Source organism: Lissotriton helveticus, chromosome 8, assembly GCF_964261635.1.
Source record: "Lissotriton helveticus chromosome 8, aLisHel1.1, whole genome shotgun sequence".
NCBI classification, from domain to species: domain Eukaryota; kingdom Metazoa; phylum Chordata; class Amphibia; order Caudata; family Salamandridae; genus Lissotriton; species Lissotriton helveticus.
The window spans coordinates 1,492,360,594-1,492,384,792 of record NC_136069.1 but is presented as its reverse complement, the minus strand read 5'-3'; the positions used below and the strand labels follow the sequence as shown (position 1 = coordinate 1,492,384,792).

The following is a 24,199-nucleotide window of genomic DNA, read 5'->3' as shown; positions in this document are numbered from 1 at the left end:
CCAGACAATTATGTGAGAATCACCAGGAGATGGGTTTTGTCTCCAACCACATGTTGGGCGCTAGGAGTACATGTTTTGATTGGAAAGAAGATGTGTGCTTCCACAATCTTGAAATACTCGTATTTCCCCCTTGTGGGCAGCATAGTAGCACTCTGCATTGTATTATGATGTAGTGTATTGTAGTTGCATTCAAATGGCATGTTTTACCCATGACAAGGTGCTAAAGTGCTTTCAGTAAATAGGTAGAAGGCCACTTTGTAGGTTGTAAGTGGTTGGTGGGCTGTACGCTTATAATATCACCTGTTTGGTAAGTGGTTTGTGTTGTGCACATTAGAGGTGCTCTTAATGTTTTATGTAGCTGTGGTTGGGTGGGGAATGGCATTAAGAAGAGTGAGAGATACTTAGGCATGTGGCAAAACTGGAAGGGTTTGGACGATGAGATCGAATTGACATTTCTCATCTAGGTGATGTGTGGCAGGGTTCAAACATTCACACCTTATCCGAGTTACAGACTGACTTCCACCTACACCAAACCCAGTTCTTCCACTTCCTGCAGATTTGCCATGGCTTGTCTTATCACCATACTGCTCTGATGAAGATCCCTGAGTTTAGCCCTATGGAGGTTTAGGTCCTTATCTCACCTCTGGGACAGTGGGGGGGAGTCACACAGATCTACCGTTCCCTGGTCATGAACTCCCCTGACTTGTTCATGGCCCTCCGCACTCACTGGGAGGCTTGGAGGATGGGAAATGGAGAGAAGTATTTCCAACTTCATATGATCCAACTAAATGTTCTTCATACAACCTATTTGATGCTTGAGTGGCTTTGGAAGGTGGGTAAACTGGCCGCGCCCACTTGCCATAGATGTGGTGCTGATAACACAGATTTTTATCATGTATTTTGGCTGTGTTCCATAATACAGTAATATTGTTCCCAACTTTTGGGGATCTTGCCAGATGTGTGGGTAGGCCGATAGGTTGTTCACCTCAGATCGTGGTCTGCGGTGTACTGGAGGACTTGGGCAGCATGAGGCCTGAGAGATACTTGGTGGGTTTGGATACCCTCTTGGGGTAGCATGATATTGCACTGGACTGCCCTGATTTGCATGCGTGGCAGAATGCCATGGACTGGTGTTCAAAGATGGAGGAGCCAGTGTGCGCAGCTCGTGGTTGCCCACCGAAACATCGCAAAATAGGGGTATATGTTGGGAACATTTTGGGCTAATGGGAGTGTGATCTGGATCCTTCTATTGTTCTATGGTCAGGGGTTGTCGCTGTTTGCCTTTACTTTCTTATGCTTGCTATGTTTGCAGATATGTTTTATTTCTCTGAAAACCAATAAAATACTTTATCTAATTACTTCTTACCAATACTCCAACATCACTTTTGATCAATTCAAACAGCGTTAACCGTCTGTGCACAGTTAAAGAACGCTGTTTGAAATGACAAAAGTGTTGTTGGAGTATTGGCAAGAAGTGCATCAAGTAACTGGGACAAAAAAGGTTGTAGCAAAGTTTTCAGGGAAGCTGAACGCACACAAACTTTCCTTTATGAGAGCGGGACAACATTAGAAGCAATCAAACGATTCAGAGATAAACGTAGAGTGACAACAAAACGGAAAGCTACTATAAATCTAACCCATGTACAATCGCTTTGAAGCAGTGAGATGCAACTGTATAGAAAAATGTAAGCTTTCCAACAGTGCTGATTGAAAAAGTAACAAGCATTTACAATGCAACGGTTTGCCTTTGGAAAAGTTAGAGCTATTGGCATTGTAAATGACAAAATTTGTATTTATGTGTTGGTTCTGAAAACAGATAAATAAATGGCATTGTCTTTTACATTGCCAATAGCTTAATCTCTTGCAAATGTGAGACCTATTGTACCCTACGGACGATCCCACAGAGTGCTTACCTGTCACTGTGCACTATTACACACATCACACAGTGTTACGCTTAGTAATGGAAATTCAGCCTTACACAATTCGTTGGAAGGTAACGCATGCATTCAGTGTGCAACCACACAGACTGTGAACTTCTAGCGAATGTGAGCTCCAAAGAGTGCAGTGCTACTGGAAGTGTGCAGTGGTAGTAAGTCTGCACTGCTAGGCACAATACTTCAGTCATTCTGCAGTGCTATGGAACGGACTCTTGCTACGCCAAAGTGCAGTGCTACAATCAGTGGCAAATATGACATTCAGTTGACAGTGCCACAGGCAGTGAACAGTGTCACAGACAGCAAACTGTGTTGCAGGCAGTGTGCATTGATTCATAACAGTGCAGGCAACTTGCAGTGCAACAGGAAAGACGCAGTGTCCCATTTACAGTTTAGTGTCACAAATACTTTTACTGCGGTACAGATGGCAGCTAAAAAGCTAGCAAAGACAATAGGGCTCGCCCTAGGGAACCACCGTCATTGCCAAAGGTTCTAGCCATGCTGTAAAGCACTCCCAATGCTGTGCTCTAACCTCTACAGCATGGCTTAAAAAAGTTCTTTGTTTTCCGATCCTAGTTGTATTGGTAAACAAAATGAAATAATAAAAAATAGCATGAGTAAGGGGAAGCAAGGCGAGAGTGATGGGGAAGCGGAATCACGGAGGGCTGGGGGAAGCAACACGGGTGAGCAGGGAAGCAACACAGAGGATGGGGAAGAAACACGGAGGGCGAAGGTGGGGGTAGTGAACATGGAGAGAGGAACGTGGTTACATGGGGCAGCAAACAGGCAAGAAAGAGAGTAGTCAACGGCCGTTGAACGAACCTGCAGGATGGAGACCATCGCTGGGGCGTGGCACTAACTGGACGAATGCTTGCGCACAGCCCCAACCCCAAGAACCCAAATCAAGCCCTGCCCAACAGTGTCCCGCCCACTGGGCCGGCGGTGACACTGCATCAATATTCGAACCATGCCTGCAAGCCGTCTCAGCCGAGCAAGCAGTCAGTGAGATCAGAAAGAAAGTAAAGAATCTGATCGGAGAACTTGAAGAGGCCAACACGAGCAAGTGCAGCGGTGTGGGAAGAGTACACAATTAATCAATCAGTGGGTGGGTACACCAAAACACAACGCGACCGCGGCCCCTCGGTAATGCTCTTTCCTAGACGCACTTATTGGGGACCAGTTGAGTGGGAACAGACGTGAGTGGCCAGGCCGTGGGAGGGACTCAGTCTCAGTGCACTGCCGGCTGCTGCACACCTTTATTAACTTTCAGATTGATTAGGGTTTACTTAGGCCCTGTCTCACCTGGTGCAGCTGAAGGCTCACAATGTCGTCCGGCCGCCGACAGAGTCACTCACTCAACCAAGTCCCGTAGCGATAGCGCAGCAACTAAGCAAGTAAATTATGAGTAGTATCAGTTAACTACATGCACTAGCGTGTGCACTTAAAATCGTCACATTTTTGGGCTACAATCGTAACAAGCATTACGGGCAGAGCTCACTCTCCTGCGGGATACAGAGCAGGGGCTTAAATCACTCTCCACCGGGCGCCATCTTCAAAGAAATGCCGAAAACAAACTTATTAAAAAAAAAAAAATAAACCACCGCCGCATGACGTGGGCAAAAGCCTAAAATTCTCGGGAACGCCCACGAATCTGCTCCGGCATTGACGGACAGATCTCTGTTCCAATGGCTAGCCTCCATTTATGGAGCTAGCCAATGGAACAGAGGGGTGGGACAACACACACATACTGTAGACATAAGATTTTGCCTGCTCGAAAAGCTGCGCAGTGCGCAGCTTTCGACAGGCGAAACCTAAAAACGGCCTTGGTCCTTAAGAGACCTCAAACTGATGAGGTCGAAACATGTCGACTTTCTCTGTGAAACGGGAGTTGAATAAATTAAATTTAGTTTTTACTTTGGGCAATTAAAGGACTGTGATAGGTACCCTGAAAATTATTGGCTATCAATCCCTAAACCTTTGCGGGCATATAAAAGTCTTTCCAAAAAAGTTGCATTCAGCATTGACTCTTGCTGGTGAGAAATACAAGACTGGTTTTCTTTGGGTTAATCTCATTCAAGTGTCAAGTTAGGTATTTCTGCATTAAATAGAATGTTTTGAAAATAGGTATTGTATAAAGCAAAGTCTGTGTTGATGTCATTTGAATGTCACAAGTATCTATTTTTAGGTCGAGCTGGTAAACTGCATCCAAAGGATGCAGGTGTCCAGCTGGAGACCTAATGTTGTCTGTCTCGGGGGGAGGAAGGACAAGAGGGTGTTACGAGCTTGAAAGCGGCCGGATTTGGGTGCGCGAACGCGCATGTCGCCTCCGTCCACGCGTGCGCACACAGCCAGCCACCACACGCGCGCTGCTTACTTTCACTTTACATCCCCCCACCAGTCATCGGATCTTTTTACACACGCATGCATGCATGCATACATACACACACACACACAGACACACGCGCACACACAGGCACAAACACACACACACACACACACAGACACACTCGCACACACACGCGCGCACGCGCACATGTCCCCCCCCTCCCTCCCACCCCACTCACCGAGTTCTTTTCGTGTGTCCCTCTCTCCTTCGGCAGGCAGCGGCAGGCAGCGGGTCATCCTCAGCAGCAGGCGGGGCTCTCCACGAGCACGGGAGCCCCGCTAGCTGACACGCAAATCTTCCGGCTGACGGGCACAGGAGCGCTTCAGCACAGGAGCGCGGGGTAGGCTCCCGTCTGCTTCCTGTCTTTTTGCGGCCCCGCCCCCGTCCCAACACAGGTTGCCTGGCTTCCTGTTCAAGCCGGGCTGTGGCGGTGAGTTTTTATTGTACTTGTTTAAGACGCCTCGTATTTCAATTCTGTGAACATTACGACAAAGGCTGACACCCAACCTTTTCGCAGTGTTGTGTGTAAACTGTGACGTAACGGATCAGAAACAACAAAACGTTGTCAATGCATGTAAAGCCCAGAGCTCGGTGTAAGCTGCTATTTGCAGCCTTGTCCACTGTGTACCTTTATTTATTTATTTATTTATGCATTTTTATATAGCGCGGACTTTACCCAAAGGTGTCAGAGCGCTTCACAAAAGGAACAGAAATGGGGGTGTTTCCTCGGGTCTTTTCACTGCATTCAAGAGTGGACTTGGAAACCAAGATATTGGACGAATATTTCACACTTGGCCGCCTTAATGCACAATGATTCTTGGCAAAGCTAATGTGCTCATTTCTGGTCTGACGTTTTGCATTTCAGAGCTTCAGGATGCAGTAGCAATTCCATCTTGTATACACGTCCCGTATATAAAACCATACTAAAGGCAAGGTCGGTTTGTCCAGGCACACCCCTCAATGTCGACAACATATTTTTATTCGTCTTTCTTAACTTTCAACAAGGCAAGAAAATTAATTACATGCCTTTGATTTTACAGTTTTTACACTGAACCCGGCACTGCCACTGTTAGCATCCTACTGCACTCAACTGGCACTGCTTTCCTCATATAGTGAACCAAGGGCAACAGACCTTCCTTGCACCAGTGGATCCCCCCTGCTTCTGTATATCACCTCCTGTTGCTGGGAACAGGTGTACATCTCATGTACTGAATGCGCTCTAGAAGGGAGCTTTAGATCTCCAGTGAGCGGTGATGTTGCACTTTGCAAGTAGTAGACCCACCCTAATGAGGTTCGAGAGCTCCTGAAGTATCCCCAGTCGTCCAGCAGTCACAGGCGTGCCATAATGGGCTCCATGTCCACTGGCCTCAACACCACATGTCCAGCATGGCCTGAGCCCAGGTCCAGTATACTTTAATAGCATGGCATCCTCAAACCCGTGACTCCAGTCGAGGCCCCGGCCCCGCTCAGCTTCTGACTGACCTTGCCTGTTCCAGGTCTCGTGAGGTCACATCCGATCACCTGCCCCCCACGCGGGGCCACAGCCTGTAATGCAAAGACTGCTAAGGTCAGGCCCCGCCCGGGTCTCCGTAATTGGGCAGTCAGAGGCAGTGACTCACTGTACTACCGCGCCGCCGGCGGGAATGTTAATGCTAACTTTTATTTAACTATTAATTATTGTAAAAAATAAAAGCCATTGTTCTTTGTAATATCAATACATCTAAGTCATGTAAATACAACACATATTGCATTACAAATGCTAAAGATGTCACATTTGCGAAAGTTAAAACTATTGGCATTATAAATGACAAAGCTATTCATTTCGCTATTCTCAAAACCAACACATAAATAAAAAATTTGGCATTTACAATACTAATAGCTCAAACTTTCCTAATGCGAGACATATTGCATTGCAAATGCTTGTTAATGTATGATACGTCATTATGATTTGATCAGGCTCAGTGGCCCTTGATACCTTTATTCTATTTGATCTAATGTGTTTGAGATAAGAAAAAGTGTTTAAAATAATAAAAAGATTGGTTAATACACAATCAAGGTTTCAGGTAATTAAAACCCTGAACCACAAAGAATAAAGTTGTGGTGAATAATTCCAGCCAAGGCTCAACAAATGTTTTATATTGTTAATGTGGTCTATCCTTAGGCTAATTTAAAGGCCCAACCCCTCAAATTTCACTAACTCCTGGTGAAGGCAGTAATCTTCCACCACTTTGAGGATAGTGCCTTGGGCGCCCCTCCTGGTCCAACAAGATTGCACATCATGAGGCAGACCTATGTCATGGCGCACACGCATGATCCATCTGTGCCCAAGATAACAAAAATAAGCATGAGGGATCCAGACATCATTTAAGTTGAGCATTCAGGGCAGGGATTCATTACCATGTAGATGACTTTTCCATCGCAACAGTATATAGTATCCCTTCTCTTGTGTTATGAACTTTACAAAGTTTGTACAAAAATTGCCATAACCCTACAAAAGCAGTACTGGCCTGTGGAACCAAGCTTGTGTCCTGTAGGTTTGCTGCCTTCACCTGCTTGGACCCATGAAAATTAGAGATATTGGCATGGACAGTCAGGAATCCGATGACTGCACTCCCTTACATTACAACATTGAGCAGTGGCCAGGAGGACACTTTTTGTGACTAGAATCAGGATTTATGCTTGTATGTCTGTGTGGACCTAACAGAAATGCAGCAGAGCACATTTTGGTAATGTAGTATGTAGGTCATGTGGTGCTTCGAGTGAAGGGCTCGATAGTATGTTTCTAACATAAAGCCATCAACTCATTCAAGGATTTTTTTTACTGTGATATCTTTTTATGACAATGGGCCTGGTTTAAACTTTGGTGGATTGAACACTCCGCCACAAATGTGACCCGTACCCCCTCCATGTTATTACAAGTGGACTATTTCTTATGACACTTCCAATATGGCTGATGTGATAGTCATCATGTTTGTCACGTAGTGTCCCATCCTCCATACTACAAATCAGGCCTGTGGTCTTGGAAACACTGACAGGTGCCCGGCATGCTTTACACCTGCTGGGGCGCCTAAAAAGGTTGTCAATACTAGTGCAATAAAATCCCATTTGTTTCAATGGAAAACAGTAAAACGCCTTGATGGCCCTGGTTCATGCAGTCCCCCACTCATCTTAGATAGCAGCAAATTATCTTCAAATATTGACTTTACTAAAAAGTAACTTAGTTGGCCGGAGATGAAATATTGACTAAAGCGAGGATGTGTTCATTATATCTAATGCAGTTTATTGACCTAAAGGCTTTTACTATATACACTATTCAAGGTAATGTTGTGAGATTAAAGGAAACCCATGTCCTCGTCAAACATACAGAAAACGCTTTTAGAGAGCTTTGTAAGAGCTGCGCGCTGTAAGGGGCAGAGTGCTTTCAGTCATCAACATTTGGCCTTATTTATCTATTTGTCTTCTATCTCAACTAGCAGCCACTCACATTAATCGTAGAAAAGTGCATATTTGCTTGTTATTCTGTTTTTCTTTAGTGCTTTGCTTTGTTTCCTGTAACCCCCTGTCATTTTGTTATTCTGTTTTCTCTGGTATAGTGCTTTGCAGTGTTTCCTGTAACACCCTGCCATTTTGTTATTCTGTTTTCTCTGTTATAGTGCTTTGCAGTGTTTTATGTAACCCCCAGTCATTGTTGTAGTGCTGTGCAGTGTTTCCTGTAACCCCCGGTCATTTTGTTATTCTGTATTCTCTTTGTTATAGTGCTTTGCAGTGTTTCCTGTAACCCCCCAGTCATTCTCTCTGGATGCCAGACTATTGTCTGTGCTGTTCCCACTATTAACTTTGGAGCATAGCATGTCCATGGGCACCCACACCCTGCATGTTTTATTTGATGTTTTCCCAACTCTACTAAAGTGATCATTGTGCAGGTTCTCATAAAGATAATGACAATGTTTCCTCTGCTACACAAAGCCAACCTATATTTTACAACATTTTGTGCCATGTCACTTAAGAAGAAAATGGAAGAAATTTAAGAAATTCAATGAGTATCTCTGCCCTGATGAATCATACTTTCACTGCTAGAGTGACGAGAATGCTAAGACAAAAATTATGTACTTTACCGACTTTTCTTTCATCTAGTACGAAAACATTCAACTGCCAAGCAAAGTTCACATCATATATTTGGAAATGCTGTTCCATTACGCTTTATATAGTTCTCGAAAAGGACACAGATTCATTTAAGATTCGGCTCCCTACATTTCAAAGCCTGTGTTGCAGGGTCTTACTAATCATCTGCTGTCTCTCACCTGTGAGAAATAATTTAACAGAATAAAGCATATTCTTAGTTTCTACGTTTTTGTAGCTCCCAGAAGTGTAATTTCACTGTTGGTATGATTGTAGTGCAGTTGAAAACCAGTGTTTCTGACTCTCTTTAGGTCTCGGCTAGACAGCGCATGCGCTGTCTTGAAGAGACATGTTGTGGGCTCCAGCCCACCCACTGGCTTCCAATTTCCTCGCTACATCATCTCTCTCATATTCTTTGTCACAATTTGGCCCTGGCATGCATGGTCATGCCTTTTCTTGTCTATAGCCCTCCCCAAAAACAAGGACCAGGTATTTGTAAACATCCTCTGCTCCCGTTTTTACGACCATTATTGAACTTACTTTTTTCTTTCTTTTTCAGCACTCTACACACTGCTTGTGCTATTATCAGCCCGTCTTCTCCTACACGCTATCATGCCCCGTCCAAGACCACCCTCTCCCCTGTCACTGCTTTTCCTATTGTTGTGGCTTTTCGTAACTTCCACCTCCTTCTTCCCGTCCCTGCTTGCTCCCTCACACCTTCCAGTGCTTGCCCCATCCACAAATCACTCCTCCCCATCACTGCTTTTCCCTTCGTTGCTGCTTTCAGTTTGTTTTCTCCACTTCTTTCCTCCCATCTCTGCTTTCTCCCTCGCTACTCCTGGTGCTTGCCCCGTCCACATATCACCCCCTCCCCGTCACTGCTTTAAACCCCCATTGTAGTCTGTTTTGTTCTTGTGAGTGGTCGTGTTCTGCCTTATAAAACCCTGTTAGTCTATAGCTGGTATGCTGATTGAAGCTTGTGTGCATGGCTGGTATTACTTGGCACATGTGTAGTCTGTTTTGTTTCCCACACGTGTGGGTACTAGGTGTGTGTGTTTACACCATATGTGGTCATTCAGCAATGACAATGGTGTTTATAGCTGGAAAATCAGACCTCAATTGAATCAGGTATGTGTTATCACAGGGCATGTCAGAGCTCCTAAATTACCTGTGTCTTCTGCTGTAATTGCATACCACTTTTCTCCTGTTTAAAATGATTGAACTGTTAGTTGGCCAGTTCAAGATGCTAACCCCCGCCTTCATAGCCGTCCACAACCTGGGACCGACCTACTTCAACCGCTGCCTGAATTTCCACCAGCCCGCCAGACAACTGCGCTCCAACTCACTCACATCGCCCGCATCCGCCGAAGCCGTTGCAGAGGTCATTCCTTCTCCTACCTCGCTGCCAAGTCCTGGAACAACCTCCCCCACCACTTTCTAACTTCACCTTCACTCGCAGACTTCAAATGAGACCTCAGCACCTGGACACCCCCAGGGGTGATAAAGCCACTTGATATAAGTACTGTTTGATTGACTGACTGTTTGTGTCTCACCTTGTTGCATCTCATTACATAGGGTAGGGCTCCATTTCTTCAAATTTCTCCTGTTGTGACACTTTCTTACTTTTTCTGCATTCATGGTGAAGTGTTTCCATGTGCCATTGTTGCTTAACTTGAATTCTGTTCAAAGGAGCCAGGCTGAGTCTTGATGTCATCAAGGTCTGCCTTCACCTCGGTGTCCACGGCAAAAGTAGCGTTTTTAATGTGGTTGCCGATGCAATGTATTTCCTCGTGTTCACTTCTGTAAACTAGTCTGACTCTTTGATTCTTTCTGGTTGTTTTGTGCAGTTTTATATATCACCTACAGCACCCGAAAGTAGTGAAGCGCTGTACATCAGCTCCAGTTGCTTTTTTGTGCAATTTTATATAGTGCCAACACAGCCCAAAGGTATTGGAGTGCTTTAAGTTTGCACCAGTTCCTTTACACACGGACACATGAATTTTTGCAGGCACTGGGAGATTAAGTGATTTGAGCAGAATCAAGGCTGTTAAGCCGATGCTGAAATTCAAACCTGGTTTCCCAGCTCCATAGTCTGTAGCTGTGGCCCTTACGCCACATACTCTCCCAAGAGGTTGTTGTATCGCCACTCTAGCCTCCGCCTCAGTTATACATTTTGTGATTATGGCCAAATCACTTAATCTCCCTGTGGCAGCCTTCCTTTGCTGTCGGTTGCCCACCCATGTCCTGCCCGTCGCTGTTTGCCCTGCTGAACTCTGTGGCACATATCCCCTCCTCCCCCGACTCTGCTTTTCACATTTTTGTGCAGTTTTATATCTCGCCAACACCACCCGAAGGTATTGAAGCGCTTTACATTAACACAAGTTATTTTTCACGAGGACACTGTAAACTGAGTCATAGTCGGCAGCTCCGGCCCATACACCACATCCCCTCTCGAAAGGACGCTATGTCATCTCCCTAGCCTCGGCCTCAGTTCCACATTTTGTGATTACGGATAAATCCCTCAATCTCCCCTTCTCTAAACACAACAAACATTGGCAAAACCAGTGGGTTTTGCCTGTGAGAAATCTATTGTTTGTAGGTCTCGGCTAGTCAGCGCATGCGCTGTCTCAAAGAGACGTGTTGTGTTCTATCAGTGGCCTTACAGGTCACCCATCTCCTACCATTGGTAAACTTCAGTGTCCTCATTTTCTTTGATGTCATTCGTCATGGCATGTGGGCGTCATGCCATCTTCTTGTGTTTGGCCCTCCCATAGTGCATGGACCGAGTACATGTCTCCTTGCACTGCTCCTTGTTTGCACAGCAATTTTTTCTTTGTTTTCAAGCACTCCCTAGGAGTACTTGTGTTTTCAGGCCGTCTCCCTTGTACACATACACACATACCACTAAAATGCCTGCACGTGTACATAAACAAATGCATCTCTTAAAAAGTTTTAAAAACATAAACAGCACTGGTTTTTTTTGTTTTTTTTTGTGCACGATTCGATGTTATGGGAGTATGGGTGGACGGTCAACTCCGCTCTGCGCGCTAGGTTCACAGTGTTTTAGCTGCTCTGTGCGCCGCATGGTCGCGGAGTTTGACAATAACTCCGCCTATGCTGTGTGGCGCAGTTTACCAGTGGCACCCACCCGAAATGGCTCCTTTAAGGTTAGCACTCTATTTCTCCTCTGTAATAGTTAGGCACAAACTGCTCATGCCTGAGACTTGCGCTTACTCCACTGCACTCTGCAAAGTTAATGTGGTGGTGGGTGGCGTACATGCTTGTGGGCAATGAATCTGGGGCTGGGCTCAAGCTCGCAGGGGCACTGGGAGGCGCGCACCTGAGACGTGGGAAGGGCGGTCGCAAGCTTGTTTTTTCTTGTTGTGGATCGCTTCTTCCTTCAAACCCCTAACAATTGGTGAGAGGCAGAGCGCGCATCCGCCAAAGCTAACCTGAGGTAGCTCCCTAAAGGCATGGGGGTCAGAACATGCCCCCTTGAACATGCGGACCCTGCGCCGGGCAGAGAAGATGACGAGGCATTGCAATGGGATAGATCTCATGGCACCTTCCCTGAAGCTGGTGCTGGCTCTGTGCGACTTCGTCTCTCTGTGGTACACAGCATTCAGAGGTGTCCCCAAGGGTGAGTACCCGTTTGACAGGGGGACTAGGAGTCTAAGGGATGCAATGGGAATATACGCACCGTCGAATTTCATGGATTGATTATATTAGCTAAACAATGCTTGTCGGCCGACTCCTCACCTGCCTCAGCTACCTTGTACAGCTTCAAATACTCAGTCGCATGCCTTCAGCCACAAACTCCATTGCCACAGTTCATCGTCGGGCACATATGCACACTTAGTGACACCTTTCATATTCTTTGCCCCCTCTCTCTGCCCTCATTGCATGTAAATACGTTACCCACAGTGGCACAGTCCGCAGTGCCTTAGCTTGCAGTGCCTCTGCCACCCTGCCTCTCCAGCCACCATGGGCACAGTCCCAAGTTCGCGTTTCGGGCCTTCAGTATTACGCATCAAGGCATTCACACGTGTCTGCACTGGAAGGGGGCCTAAAGGGAGCAAAAAGTTCAGGACGTTTGATGAACATTACTGACTCCGCCTGCTTGCGGTACTTTGCAGAATCTCGTGAAGTTTTTCATTAACTCCGTGTTTCACGGAGTGGAACTCTGCGAGCTCCGCCCAGGCCTATAAGGGAGCGCTTGCTCCATCTTGCCATATCAGGAACACAAGCTGATGTTACTGGAGAGTTTTAAGTGCTCACCAGTTACATTCCACAATGACACATTCATTTTTGTCGCTGATCCTGCTTCAATTAAGGTATATTTTTTACCCCTTCATTGTTGCTTCCTCTTGCCTGCTCATTGCACAATCCCCTCCTGCTTACCTGTTTTACCTGTCTCACATCGCTGCTGCTTTTATTTTTTTTGTATGATCCCATGGTATTAGCACTCTTGTTTCTTCCTCTGTCTTGCCATAGTCTCCCTTGTACACATACACACATCACTAAAATGCATGCATGCCAACATAAACAAATGCATTTCTTAAAAAGTTGTTAAAACATGAATAGCACTTTACCAGTCTCAAACTGCCTGATTTGCAGAGTCAGGCCGCTTGCGACCTGTAAAATGCATTTTGGTATGTATGAATTCCAATTTGCAATTTGTTAACATGTTACCGAATCGCATTTTGGAATTGCGAATACATACCAATTTGGTATTAGGAAAGGGCGTGTTTAGGGCGTCTCTTACATATACCGAATCAAAGCAGTATGTAAAAATGTTTGCGACCAAAATGCGGTCGTAAACATTTGCATTTTACAATCTACTTCAAGTAGGTGGTAACCCCTCTGCAAATTGGAAGGGGTCTCCAAGGTTCCCCTTCCCCTTTGGGAATGGTTACGAAAACGTTTTTTAAGAGCAGGCATTGGTCCCACGGACCACTGCCTGTTCTCAAAAAATGAAAAGAAAACTTGAAATTTTTCTTTTTTAAACACAACTTGTTTTCCTTTAAGTACATGTGTCATTGATTAATGTAACTGGTGAGCACTTAAAGTGCTCCAATACCATTGTCTGGTGTTGGTAAACAGCGTTTACAACGCGACTTTTACCACGCACTACCTTTACCACGCACTACCTTTACCACGCAACTTTTACAACGCAAGTCGTTACAACGACTTGCGCTGGGGGGTGCTGTAGGATAGGGAATAGTTTAATTTACTGTCCAAAACCTTCCCTACTATCCACGGGTACTGGAGTTGGAATAGTAAATTAAACTATTCACTATCCAGCGTCCCCTAACACAAACTGTTCAGTTGACCCAGAGATTCGAACCTGATTCCCCAGTTCCTGTGTCGACAGTTCTGGCTGTTACGCCACATCCTTGCTTTACTGCTAAACTTCTCAACTGTTTCTCACTGTCACTTCCAAATTTGGTTGGCAATACCCCATAAACACCGAACAAGCATTGACAAAGCCAATAGATCTTGGCAGTGCCCGAGCTATTGGCCTTGTCAACGTGAATGTATGTTAGCCATGTTGTCTAGCAGCACATTTGCCGTTCAGCATGGCTGAAAAACACTGACGAAAGAGATATGATGCAGCCAGCGCCTGCCATATGATATCGCTTTTTTTGGTTATGAGGGGCAGGACAATATACTCAACGTGGGGGGGGGGCGAAGAGTCTCCGCGTTGGCTCAACAGCCATGATTCTGGGCATTCAGTGAGTTTCAACCCTGCTGAACAGCTGATGTGCTGCTAGACGACATGGCCAAAAGACAGTCACATTGATAAGGCCAAGAGCTTGGTCATTGTCGAGACCTATTGGCTTTGCCAGTGCTTGTTTACTTTGTTCCTCATTTTTTTTCTGCGGATGTCTAGATAACAAGGACAAGAGCCTTTGTCTTAAACTAGTTTGTATCTTTGGATCTTGATTGGGCTCCATTTGGATGCACCCATTAAATGTGTTTTTATCTAAGAGTGTGGAACTTCCTTATCTTGATTTGTTTCTCAAATAGTAGTCCATGAACTCCTGTTCTCCCTAATTTGTCAATCATTGGTTCCCCGGACTTCATATTATTGTCTGTAATAACCTGGCCCCTCTTGCACACTATCGGAGTCCCATAAGTCTAGGCCTGGTTAGCCAATGAGTTTCAAAATCAGGAAACCGTAAGCATTTACACTGCATACCACTTGTTGTTCCCAATGGAAGTTCAGTGACTTGTTCTCCATTTTGATTATTAGGTGTCTTCTCGTAACTGTCTGTGTATTTTGCTTTATAGCAGATCACCAGGCTATTGAACGTTTTTCAGGAAAGACCTTCACTCTTACCTTTCTGGGCAACACTTCCCTTGTGACCTTTCCTAGTGTTTTATTTATGTACTGTTAATTGGTAATGAGCGAAGCATGACTTAAACCGTGTCAAAGTGCTGTATGTTTTTACAGATTTATCTGAATGTGTACAATTAGTATAGATTAACACAACAATATATTTACACTAAAATTAGTGATTAATTTATATAGAATGGATTATGGAGGAGATATTTGCCATTTATCCATTTCCCATTCATCACCATCTCTTTAGGTAATTCTCGGCCTAGTCCTAATTACTTGTGGTGGAATCTTCACCCGCATGATACCCATTACTATTGTCGTCAAACCTGCTCTCTGGAAGTACATTTTTTCTTTATTAAAAACTTAGTGTTCCTTGTCCTATCTTTGTTTATGAACACCAACAGCGCTGGGATGCCTGGCTTCACCTTGGGGGTGCCCAGGAGTGGACATTTCACAGGGAAAAAAGCTAGGAAGGATTCCACAGCGGTATGCGTACAGCGCCAGGAAACCCCAGTTGGGGTACAAGTGCGCTTTACAAGTACAAATTCATTTAATTTCATTTCATTTGTACCACCCCTGAGATTCCCTAAACTCCCCCAAACACTCCAGGGCCCTGCAGAGGCAAAGCCTAGGTTGTCAGCAGAACAATCGGGTAGGGAGAGGTGGTTTGGAAGACTGGGATGAGGAAGATCATGGTTCAGGGACATTAAAATGACCAGTAAGTAATCCGGGCATTACGTCTTTTTTGTGTTACCCTAATCCCATTCCTAACTTTGTGAAGGTATTTTAAGTTGACTCTGCCATTGCTGATCCTAAGGAAGTAAACTTCACAATTTAATGACCTCAAAACATACTTTAAGATGATCAGAAAAGTTCAATCGGATTTTTTCATTAATTCCATTGCTGCTTCTAATTTCTTACCCACAGACATCTTCCTGATGGTTAACTCTCTGCTCAAAACAATAGTGTGTAATCAGTCAGTCAACTTTATTTCGATTCACAGAACCATACAAGTACACAATAAAAACATATGAAAATCTCATAAAAAAATGAAGCTTAAAAATACAGTTCATTACAGTACTCAGCCAAATTTGAGCGATTTATAGCCATATTACATTCATTAAGCAGAAATAAGGGATGCATTATATTGAACGATGATGCTTAGACAGTTGCCAGATAAAAACCTCAAGAGGAGTCCTAAAAAGGGTCCACTATGTCATCCGGAAAGATACTGTTAAGACTAAGCCAAGTAAAGAATAGTTCAGAGCACTTATCATCATAAAAGTTAAAGAGCACAGTGCATTAAAACACATTAAAACACACCCCAAGAGCTTTTATTTTTTAGCAACAAGCCTAGATCTGATATGCCAGATTGACCGCAAGTAATTGGAGATTGACTAAATAATCCTCTTCCTGGTATCTATTTTACAAACTCTCAAGCCTTGTGCCGGTTTTCAAGACCGAGAAGCTGGCAAAGAGGGGCAATCCAGGAGCACGCTGCTTCGCATAAGCGCAGCAGAAAAAACAAGCATTTACAATGCAATGGTCTCGGCATTATTAAAGGTAGAGCTATTGGCATTGCTCATGACTTTTTTTTTTTTTTAATCAAAAATAAATGGCATTGTCATTTGCATTGCCAATAGCTTAATCGTTAAATAAATGGCATTGTCATTTACAATGCCAATAGCGTAATCGCTCGCACATGCAGGACCTAATGCATTTACACCCACACAGAGCCACACACACCAAGCCACCCACACACAGAGCCCCCCACACACACAGAGCCCCCCACACACACAGAGCCCCCCCCCCCACACACAGAGCCCCCCACACACACACAGAGCCCCCCACACACACAGAGCCCCCCCACACACACAGCCCCCCCACACACACAGCCCCCCACACACACAGCCCCCCCACACACACAGCCCCCCACACACACACAGAGCCCCACACACACACATAGAGCCCCCCACACACACAGAGCCCCCCACACACACACACAGAGCCCCCCACACACACACACTGAGCCCCACACACACTGAGCCCCCCCACACACACAGAGCCCCCCCACACACAGAGCCCCCCACACACACAGACAGAGCCACACACACACACCCAGTGCCCCACCTACACACCCAGAGCCACACACACACACACAGAGCCACACACACACACCCAGAGCCACACACGCACACCCAGAGCCACACACGCACACCCAGAGCCACACACGCACACCCAGAGCCACACACGCACACCTAGAGCCACACACACACACACAGAGCCACACACACACACACAGAGCCACACATACACACACCCAGAGCCACACACACACCCAGAGCCACATACACACACAGGAGAGCAAGCACAGCGAGGGGGCAGGTAAGCAAGCACAGCCAGGGGGCAGGGAAGCAAGCACAGCGAGGGGGCAGGGAAGCAAGCACAGCCAGGGGCAGGGAAGCAAGCACAGCGAGGGGGCAGGGAATCCAGCACATCCAGCGGGCTGTGCCCGGACTGACCTGTGTGCGTCCTCAGATGAGCCTTCAGGTGTGAGGACTTGCCGTACACCTTGCCGCAGCCTGGGTTGGGGCACTTGTGCTTCTTCTGGGGCATCTCCGGGTCGCTCCGGTCCCTTCTATGCTTGGTGTTGAGTCCTTCTGGGTGCCCTGCGCCGGTCACGGGGAGGTCGCATCTGTCCGCCGGGCTCCCCTCCCCCCGCCGGGCCGGGGCTGTGCTGGTTCAGGTCTGCCAGGCCACGTCCAGCAGGGAGGCAGTGTCTCCAGCAGCCTCTCCCGAGGGCAGAGCAAAGGGATTACCAGGTCTGGGAACTGAGGGCGGCGGGAGGATAACTCTGGGGAGGGCGTGCATCGGCGCTGCTGATGTGAATTTATTGTGTGCCCAACTCAGTGCTCCAAGGGGAGAGTGAGCCTGCACCTCCGTGACCTTGCGGTAGGCATATCGGTGCTCCGAAGTGCCCACACGGCAGAAAGAAGACAAGACCTGCAGCCGATAAAGGGAGCAGACATGGGGCGGCTACGGAGGAGGCGACGGAAGCTCCACGGAGGGAGTGGGAGCAGGGGCAAAGGACCGGGAGAGTGAGTAGGGCGCGGAGCTGTGCTGGTGGGGAAGGGGTATCTTCCCAGGTCTGGGAACTGAGGGCGGCGGGAGGATAACTCTGGAGAGGGCGTGCTTCGGCGCAGGGGGGATGGCGCTGCAGGAATCCTGGTCGGTCGGTTTCAACTGAGGCACCCCTTTGCCAATCACGGTGTCGGGGAACGAAGGCAGGACTCCCTCCCCCCCACCCTCCCCCCCCACCTCCCACCCCCACCCATCCCAGCTGCCGCAGGCGCAGAAAATCCGTGTATGTGGCAGAATGACAGAGTCCGGCCAGTGCACAAGACCGGTTGGCCGGGGGCGTGAGCTGTGTTATGGGGAAGCCCGGGCGTGAGCCTCCCTACACGGCATGAGTACTGATCCAAAGCCTGCTGCTCCCGCCCCACCCTGTGGTAGTCTCTGCCGGCACCCCACCACAAAGCAGCCGGGTCACAGGGACAGGGGGGCTACTGGGGGCCATAGCAGGGGAAACTCACTGCCTCTCCACTCACAGGGCACAGTACGTTCCCGCAATCCCCAGGCACAAGTCACCGGAGCTCCTCCCCTCTGACTCGGGGACTCCCCGAAGCCGTTTCCGCATCGCGATGCCTCCCATGCAATCCAGGGCAAAGGCGGCAGTCCGGCATCGGTGGGTTCAGGCGCGGGGATCATCGGACAGCACTAAAGGTGGGGCGTAACACCGGCACTCACGATCCTCACCGGCAGACGCAGAGACTCTGGAGCGGTAGCAGGATCCACTCGTGCCAGCATTGACCGCCGATGGCACCGTCGGGCAGCAAGGCTGTGTGCGGCCGTTGACTCCGCCGTCTCTTTTGGCCCCAGGACTACACAGTACACAGCTTCCAAAAACAGCCACGAAGTCCTTATACCACTTCCCATGCAGGTAACAACTGGACAGATCCCCCACACTGCCTCCGTGGGACGGTGCAAGACTGCGTGTACGCCCCAAACACCTCTCACCGGCGCAGGTAACACAACCGAAAGCCCCATACAGCTCTCAGGGGAGGACACGTTACATACTGCCGAGGGGTCTCAATTTCTGTCCCATAGTTTTCTTTTTACAGGTTAAAATCACGACACGCCCCTGTACCATCTGACAAGCAATCCCTGGGTGTCTGTAAACCAGCCTAAAATGAGTATGCGGAGACTTTCTGGAGCGCCAGCAACTTATCTCGCGGAGTGATAGAGGGGCAGAGGGGTGACCCAGCACCGGAAGCGTGTCAATGTGCAATTACCCACCGAGCCGCACGTTGGGCTGTCTTTACCTAAAATCCGTCTTCGCCGACTTTACTACAGAACTTCCTTTACTTTGAACCCATACTCACTGTCTTTATTTCTAAGTACATTTACCCTTAACCTGTCTTCACGGTCTATAATTTTAAGCCGGCATTTGCACCAATGGGTGTTCAGGACGTTTTTTTTCCAATGAGCTGCCGTTACCGCCGAGCTGTAAATACCTATTATTACTCTAATCTCTAATAACAGTGTTATTTGCCACTTGTGTTTTCAGACCCAACACTATGTATATATTTTTTTCTTGGAGTGTGGGGTCATGACCATAATATATATATATATACACACACACACAAGCAGCGAAGGAGAGACACGCAGGCCAGCGCCTGTCTGAAAGCACACGTGCTCTGTTCGGTTGCCGGTCCCGGCGCAGATATTGATTTCATATTACTCAGGTTAATGGCGGGAATCATCCCAGCCCCCAGGTGGCCGCTGACCCACTGCCACGTGAGCTTGGATCCCACCCAGAGCCCGAGCTGAGCCCGAGGGCCGCAGACTCTGACCTGCCTCGGAGGGAAGCCTCCCTTGTTCCTGTTCCTCACAGCCGGGTTCCTCCCGTGAAGTCATGGAGTCTGTCGATATTTCCTAACAGCTCCGCTCTTCCGCCCTCCCTTGTGTGAAATACGTCTATGTGTGCTTTTTACTATGTACTGAAGTTGTTTACGTCGAGTGCATGTGCCAGCAGTTTCCCCTCCGTTTGTTGTGATTACAGAGGGTGTGCAGTTCGGTAGGGGGTCTTTGAGGCCAGATAATGACGCGTTTCACAACTCCCGACAGAGTCCGGTATATAAATATAATAATATAACATCAGCACTGACTTTAAACTTTCGCCTATCTTTTCCTTCAATGTGAAGTGCTCTTGAGGCGGCCTGCAGGCCGGCAGGCGGCTCAGCCAGACTCAATACCGCAGGGGATCTTGCTACGGGGGCGCGATTGCTGGCAACCTATAGCGCCTTGAATTGTCCAGATCAAAGCCTTTAACTGCTCCGGAGGAGGGGCAGTGTGCAGTGCAACAGAACGCTAATTGAATGGACAGGGTTCAAAATCTTCGGCTGGATATTAGTCAGGGCCAGTGAGGCTGTTCCTGGCAACAACAAAAAAATAAAAATGGCGGCCGCAAACTTCCGAAATTTTCGGAATCGGGGGCGTGTTTTGGCGTTCTGAGTGACGGATGATGTCACAGTCGAAAGAACGCAAAAAAACGCGCACCCGAATCCGAAAGAGACGGGGCCTGAAAGGAGTGATGCCCCTCTCCTCCAATGGCTGGCCTCTGTTTAGGAAGCCAGCCAATGGAGGAGGGTGGTGGGTTTAAGCCCCCATACTCAAAATCATTAAATCTCCTCCCGGAGACTGCGCAAGCTCAGCCTTCGGTCCTCGACCTAAAAAGGACAAAAGTTGGTAATATTATCGCTTTTGTTCCATGAGCAAGTAAAATATGCAAAGGGCAAAATCCCTGTCCTTAATTTAATAAATAAAGTTCTTGTGGATGGAAAATTAACATAGTCCATGAATTCTTCAAATTGCAGGGCGCACTTAAAAGACAAGTAGGAGTTTGTGAGACTGCCCAAGGATACAGCAGATATTCTAGCACTTGAGACAGTGGTCCAATAACAAGATGTTACAGTACCTCGGACACATTCTGGTATTACGGTGGGATGCAACCAGTATTCACTCAATCCTATGCTAGTCAGTCAGTCTTTTATATGAGATGTAAATGTAAATGTGTGTATACTTGTAAAGCGCACTATCACCTGAAAGGTATCTTGGCTCTGTATACCGCTGTGGAACACTTCCTGGCTTTCCCTGTGAGATGCCCCCTTACTGGGCACCTCCAAGGTGAGGCCAGGCATCCTAGCACTTTCGGGGCCGTTGTGGAGATTAAGCAAGTTATTTCCCAGAGTTGCAGAGTGGGACCCATGATTAGAGTAGGCACCTAGGCGAGAATTATCGAGTCCGTGGACATTGAGCCCAAGACCCTGCCGCGTCAGGAATTGAACCCTGGTCCCGGGCCAGACCTCTGCCTCAGGGTCTGCCGCTCTAATCGGTGAGCCACACTTCTCCACTCTTCTCCCCAGATACGCTGGGGATTGTGTGCGCCAAGTGGTTGCCCAATATGTCCCTGAGACAATTTTTGTATGGTACCAGTTCCTCTGCTGTCAACAGCCTAATCCAATATAAAATGGGGTTTAAGCTAGCTATATATGAGATCAGCTTGAGGTTTAGATCGAACCTCAATGGAATTAGTGGGGTGCTGGTCGGAAGTCTGAACAGAGATTTAATAAAGAAGCTTTCACTTCTATCTAATGGGTCGAGGTTGAACAAACCTCTACAAAGCCGCCCCCTTCAAAGCTACCTGCATGCTTGTACCTTGTACATCTCCAGGGCCGGTGAAATGGGATATGAAGAGGCCTGGTTATCATATTTTATAATAGTCCCAGCTCTATGCTTTAAAGTCCGTGAAGCTTTTATCAATCTGTGCAGTCCATATATACGAGTCGTTGAGTCTCACACGTAAGCAGTCAAATTCAAAGACTCTTTCTAAAGTGGTGCCTTCTAAAACTACATTACCCTCTTTTTTTCGAGGACTGAACACCACAAATTTGGTTTTTCTACCATTTATTTCCAGGCCATAATCTATGCAGAATCGACTAAACTATTCTAGAAGGGTACATAAACCACACAAAGTTTCCGAAAGGAGTAGTGTGTCATCTGTAGATAGTAGACCCAGGACATTTTGACCTGCCATTTTGGGGCAATCATTCTCGCAGTCCCGGAGGTAAGTCCTGGAGGTAACCATTGATGAATATTAAGAAAGCTCCGAGAGATCCCCCTGGGGATGATTCGCTGCACCATACAAATGTGTTTAATAATAAATAATAATAAGAAAATGTGAGTACCAGGCAGCAGCCCTGGCGAGTGCCTCTTCTAAAGAGGATATCCTCTGTGGTATCCACCCGGTCCCCACCTGACTCTAGCAAAGTTGTCTTTATATAATTGCTGGATCAAAAAAAGCCAGTGGGGACCATTATTATTCCCAAGACCTCCCATAGTTTGACCCTTGTGACCAGGTCAAAGGCGGCTTGCAAGTCTACAAATGCGACAAACAGCGACCCCCGAGTGTAATCAAACCATCTTAGCATGCAAAAAACCTTGTGATGATCTTACCACCTTTTGTTCTCAGGATAAAATGTTAAATATATTGAATTGCTTTGCAGCAAAATACAAAGAACTCGGTTTCTTGTCTGATAAGACACTCCCCAGTATCGCAGAGGGGCCCAGCCTGTCCAAATTTGTACCTTTTACTGAAGAAGTCTTCTTAAATACTTTAAAGACTTTCAAATCAGGATCCCTCTCTGATACTTTCGCACCTTTTATTCTTACAAGAGGCCTTTTTACTGTTGGCCCTGTTTTACGCCATCTTCTCAATCTGTCTATTAAAATATTCGAGGTCCCTACTTTTTAGAAGACCGCTTCAATAAATCCCCTGCTGAAAAAGCCACTGGATGGCCATATGGTCCTGAGAATTATAGGCCCGTATTACTATTACCTTTTCCCCTAAAGACGTCAAACCAAGTTTTCTGCTACATGACACACAATATGATTTCCTTTAACTGTTGTAGAACTGAGGCAACAATATTAGCAGCATTTAATCCCTACTGGACAATGGTATGTCAGCGGCCATCATACTACTGGACCTATCAGTGGCTTTCGATACTGTGTCGCATTCTATTCTATTGGCTAGACGTGGCAACATTGGGATTTGTGAAAACACAAAAAAATAGATAAAAAATGTTTTTTTTGTTTAATCATTCCCAGAAAATTTCTATTTATCCTTTTCATTAAGAAATCTTGCGTTTCATTTTAGATTTCTGCAAGGCTCTGCTCTAAGCCCAACTCTTTTTAATATGAACATGGCCTCCCCTTTGCCAAACTGGCTCAAACGTTTGGTATACAAATAGTGTCATCCACTGATGATACCCCACTAATTGTTACTCTGTCTAAAATTAACCTTGACTCCACAGCGCAATTATAGACGCATCTTTCGTTGTGGCTCAATTGAAATTGTGAATTGTGAAAAAAGTCACTAATACTTTGTCACACCTCGAGCCACTCACTGTAAATATTTCACCTTGCTCACCTTGCGCCGCTTCTCGCTGTTCACTTACACTTGCGTTGCCACATATCACTTGTATATACTGAGCACCAAGTCTTGTCGGTTGTCATATGAATTGTCTAACCTTGTGCTGTACAGAATTGCTCCCACATGAAATTTTTCCCCTTCCCCTTTTTTGAATACTACAAATACAAAAATTAATTTTGACTTGAAAATCACCTGAATAAGTGTCTCCTTTTTCTCTGCTCTGTGTAATGCCTTGTGCATGCAACAAAAATTGTTTTTTGAATTCTACCTATTGGGATATTGTATTGCCTTTATAAAATTAACCTTCAGCACCAAGACAAATTCAAGTCCTGTCTCTCAGCAATCGCAGTGTCGATGTCCTCTAGCTGTCCGAAATCTAACCGCAATAAAACAGAGATCATATTTTTTGGTCAATCTACTTTTCTCTGGTCACCAAACTGGTGGCTAGAAGAGTAGGGCTGTTGCATAATTGACTCTGGTGTAGCTCTACAAGATTTGCTTTCCCACCCACAGGTGACACTGGTTTACCTGGTACAATGCACCAATGCAGAATGTGAAAGACAGGTTATTGTACCCCTGTAGAACCCTACCCCATACATTGCTTAAGAGGAATCATTGCTTTTGGGTTACTAACAATCCTAAAACTGGGATCTGGGGAACTATGGTACCGTAAGCAAGCCTGTCTTGCTCTTTACACTATCACATACACAAATGGTACTAAGAAGAATATACACTTTTAACTAAAAACATTTATTGCACAAGGGTGAACCTGTTCCTTTACATGTAAAATAACAACGCAAAATATCACAAAAACAGCAAATAGGCATGTTGCGAACAATGACAATAAAATTAATATTTCGTAC

At 46.4% G+C, this 24,199-nt stretch overlaps 1 protein-coding gene across 2 annotated transcripts in view; it reads left to right on the top strand.

The window, feature by feature from the left end:
- The window catches only part of TMEM135 (transmembrane protein 135), a 1,123,835-nt gene that overhangs the window by 999,082 nt on the left and 100,554 nt on the right, over window positions 1-24,199 (top strand). The window lies entirely within an intron of this gene.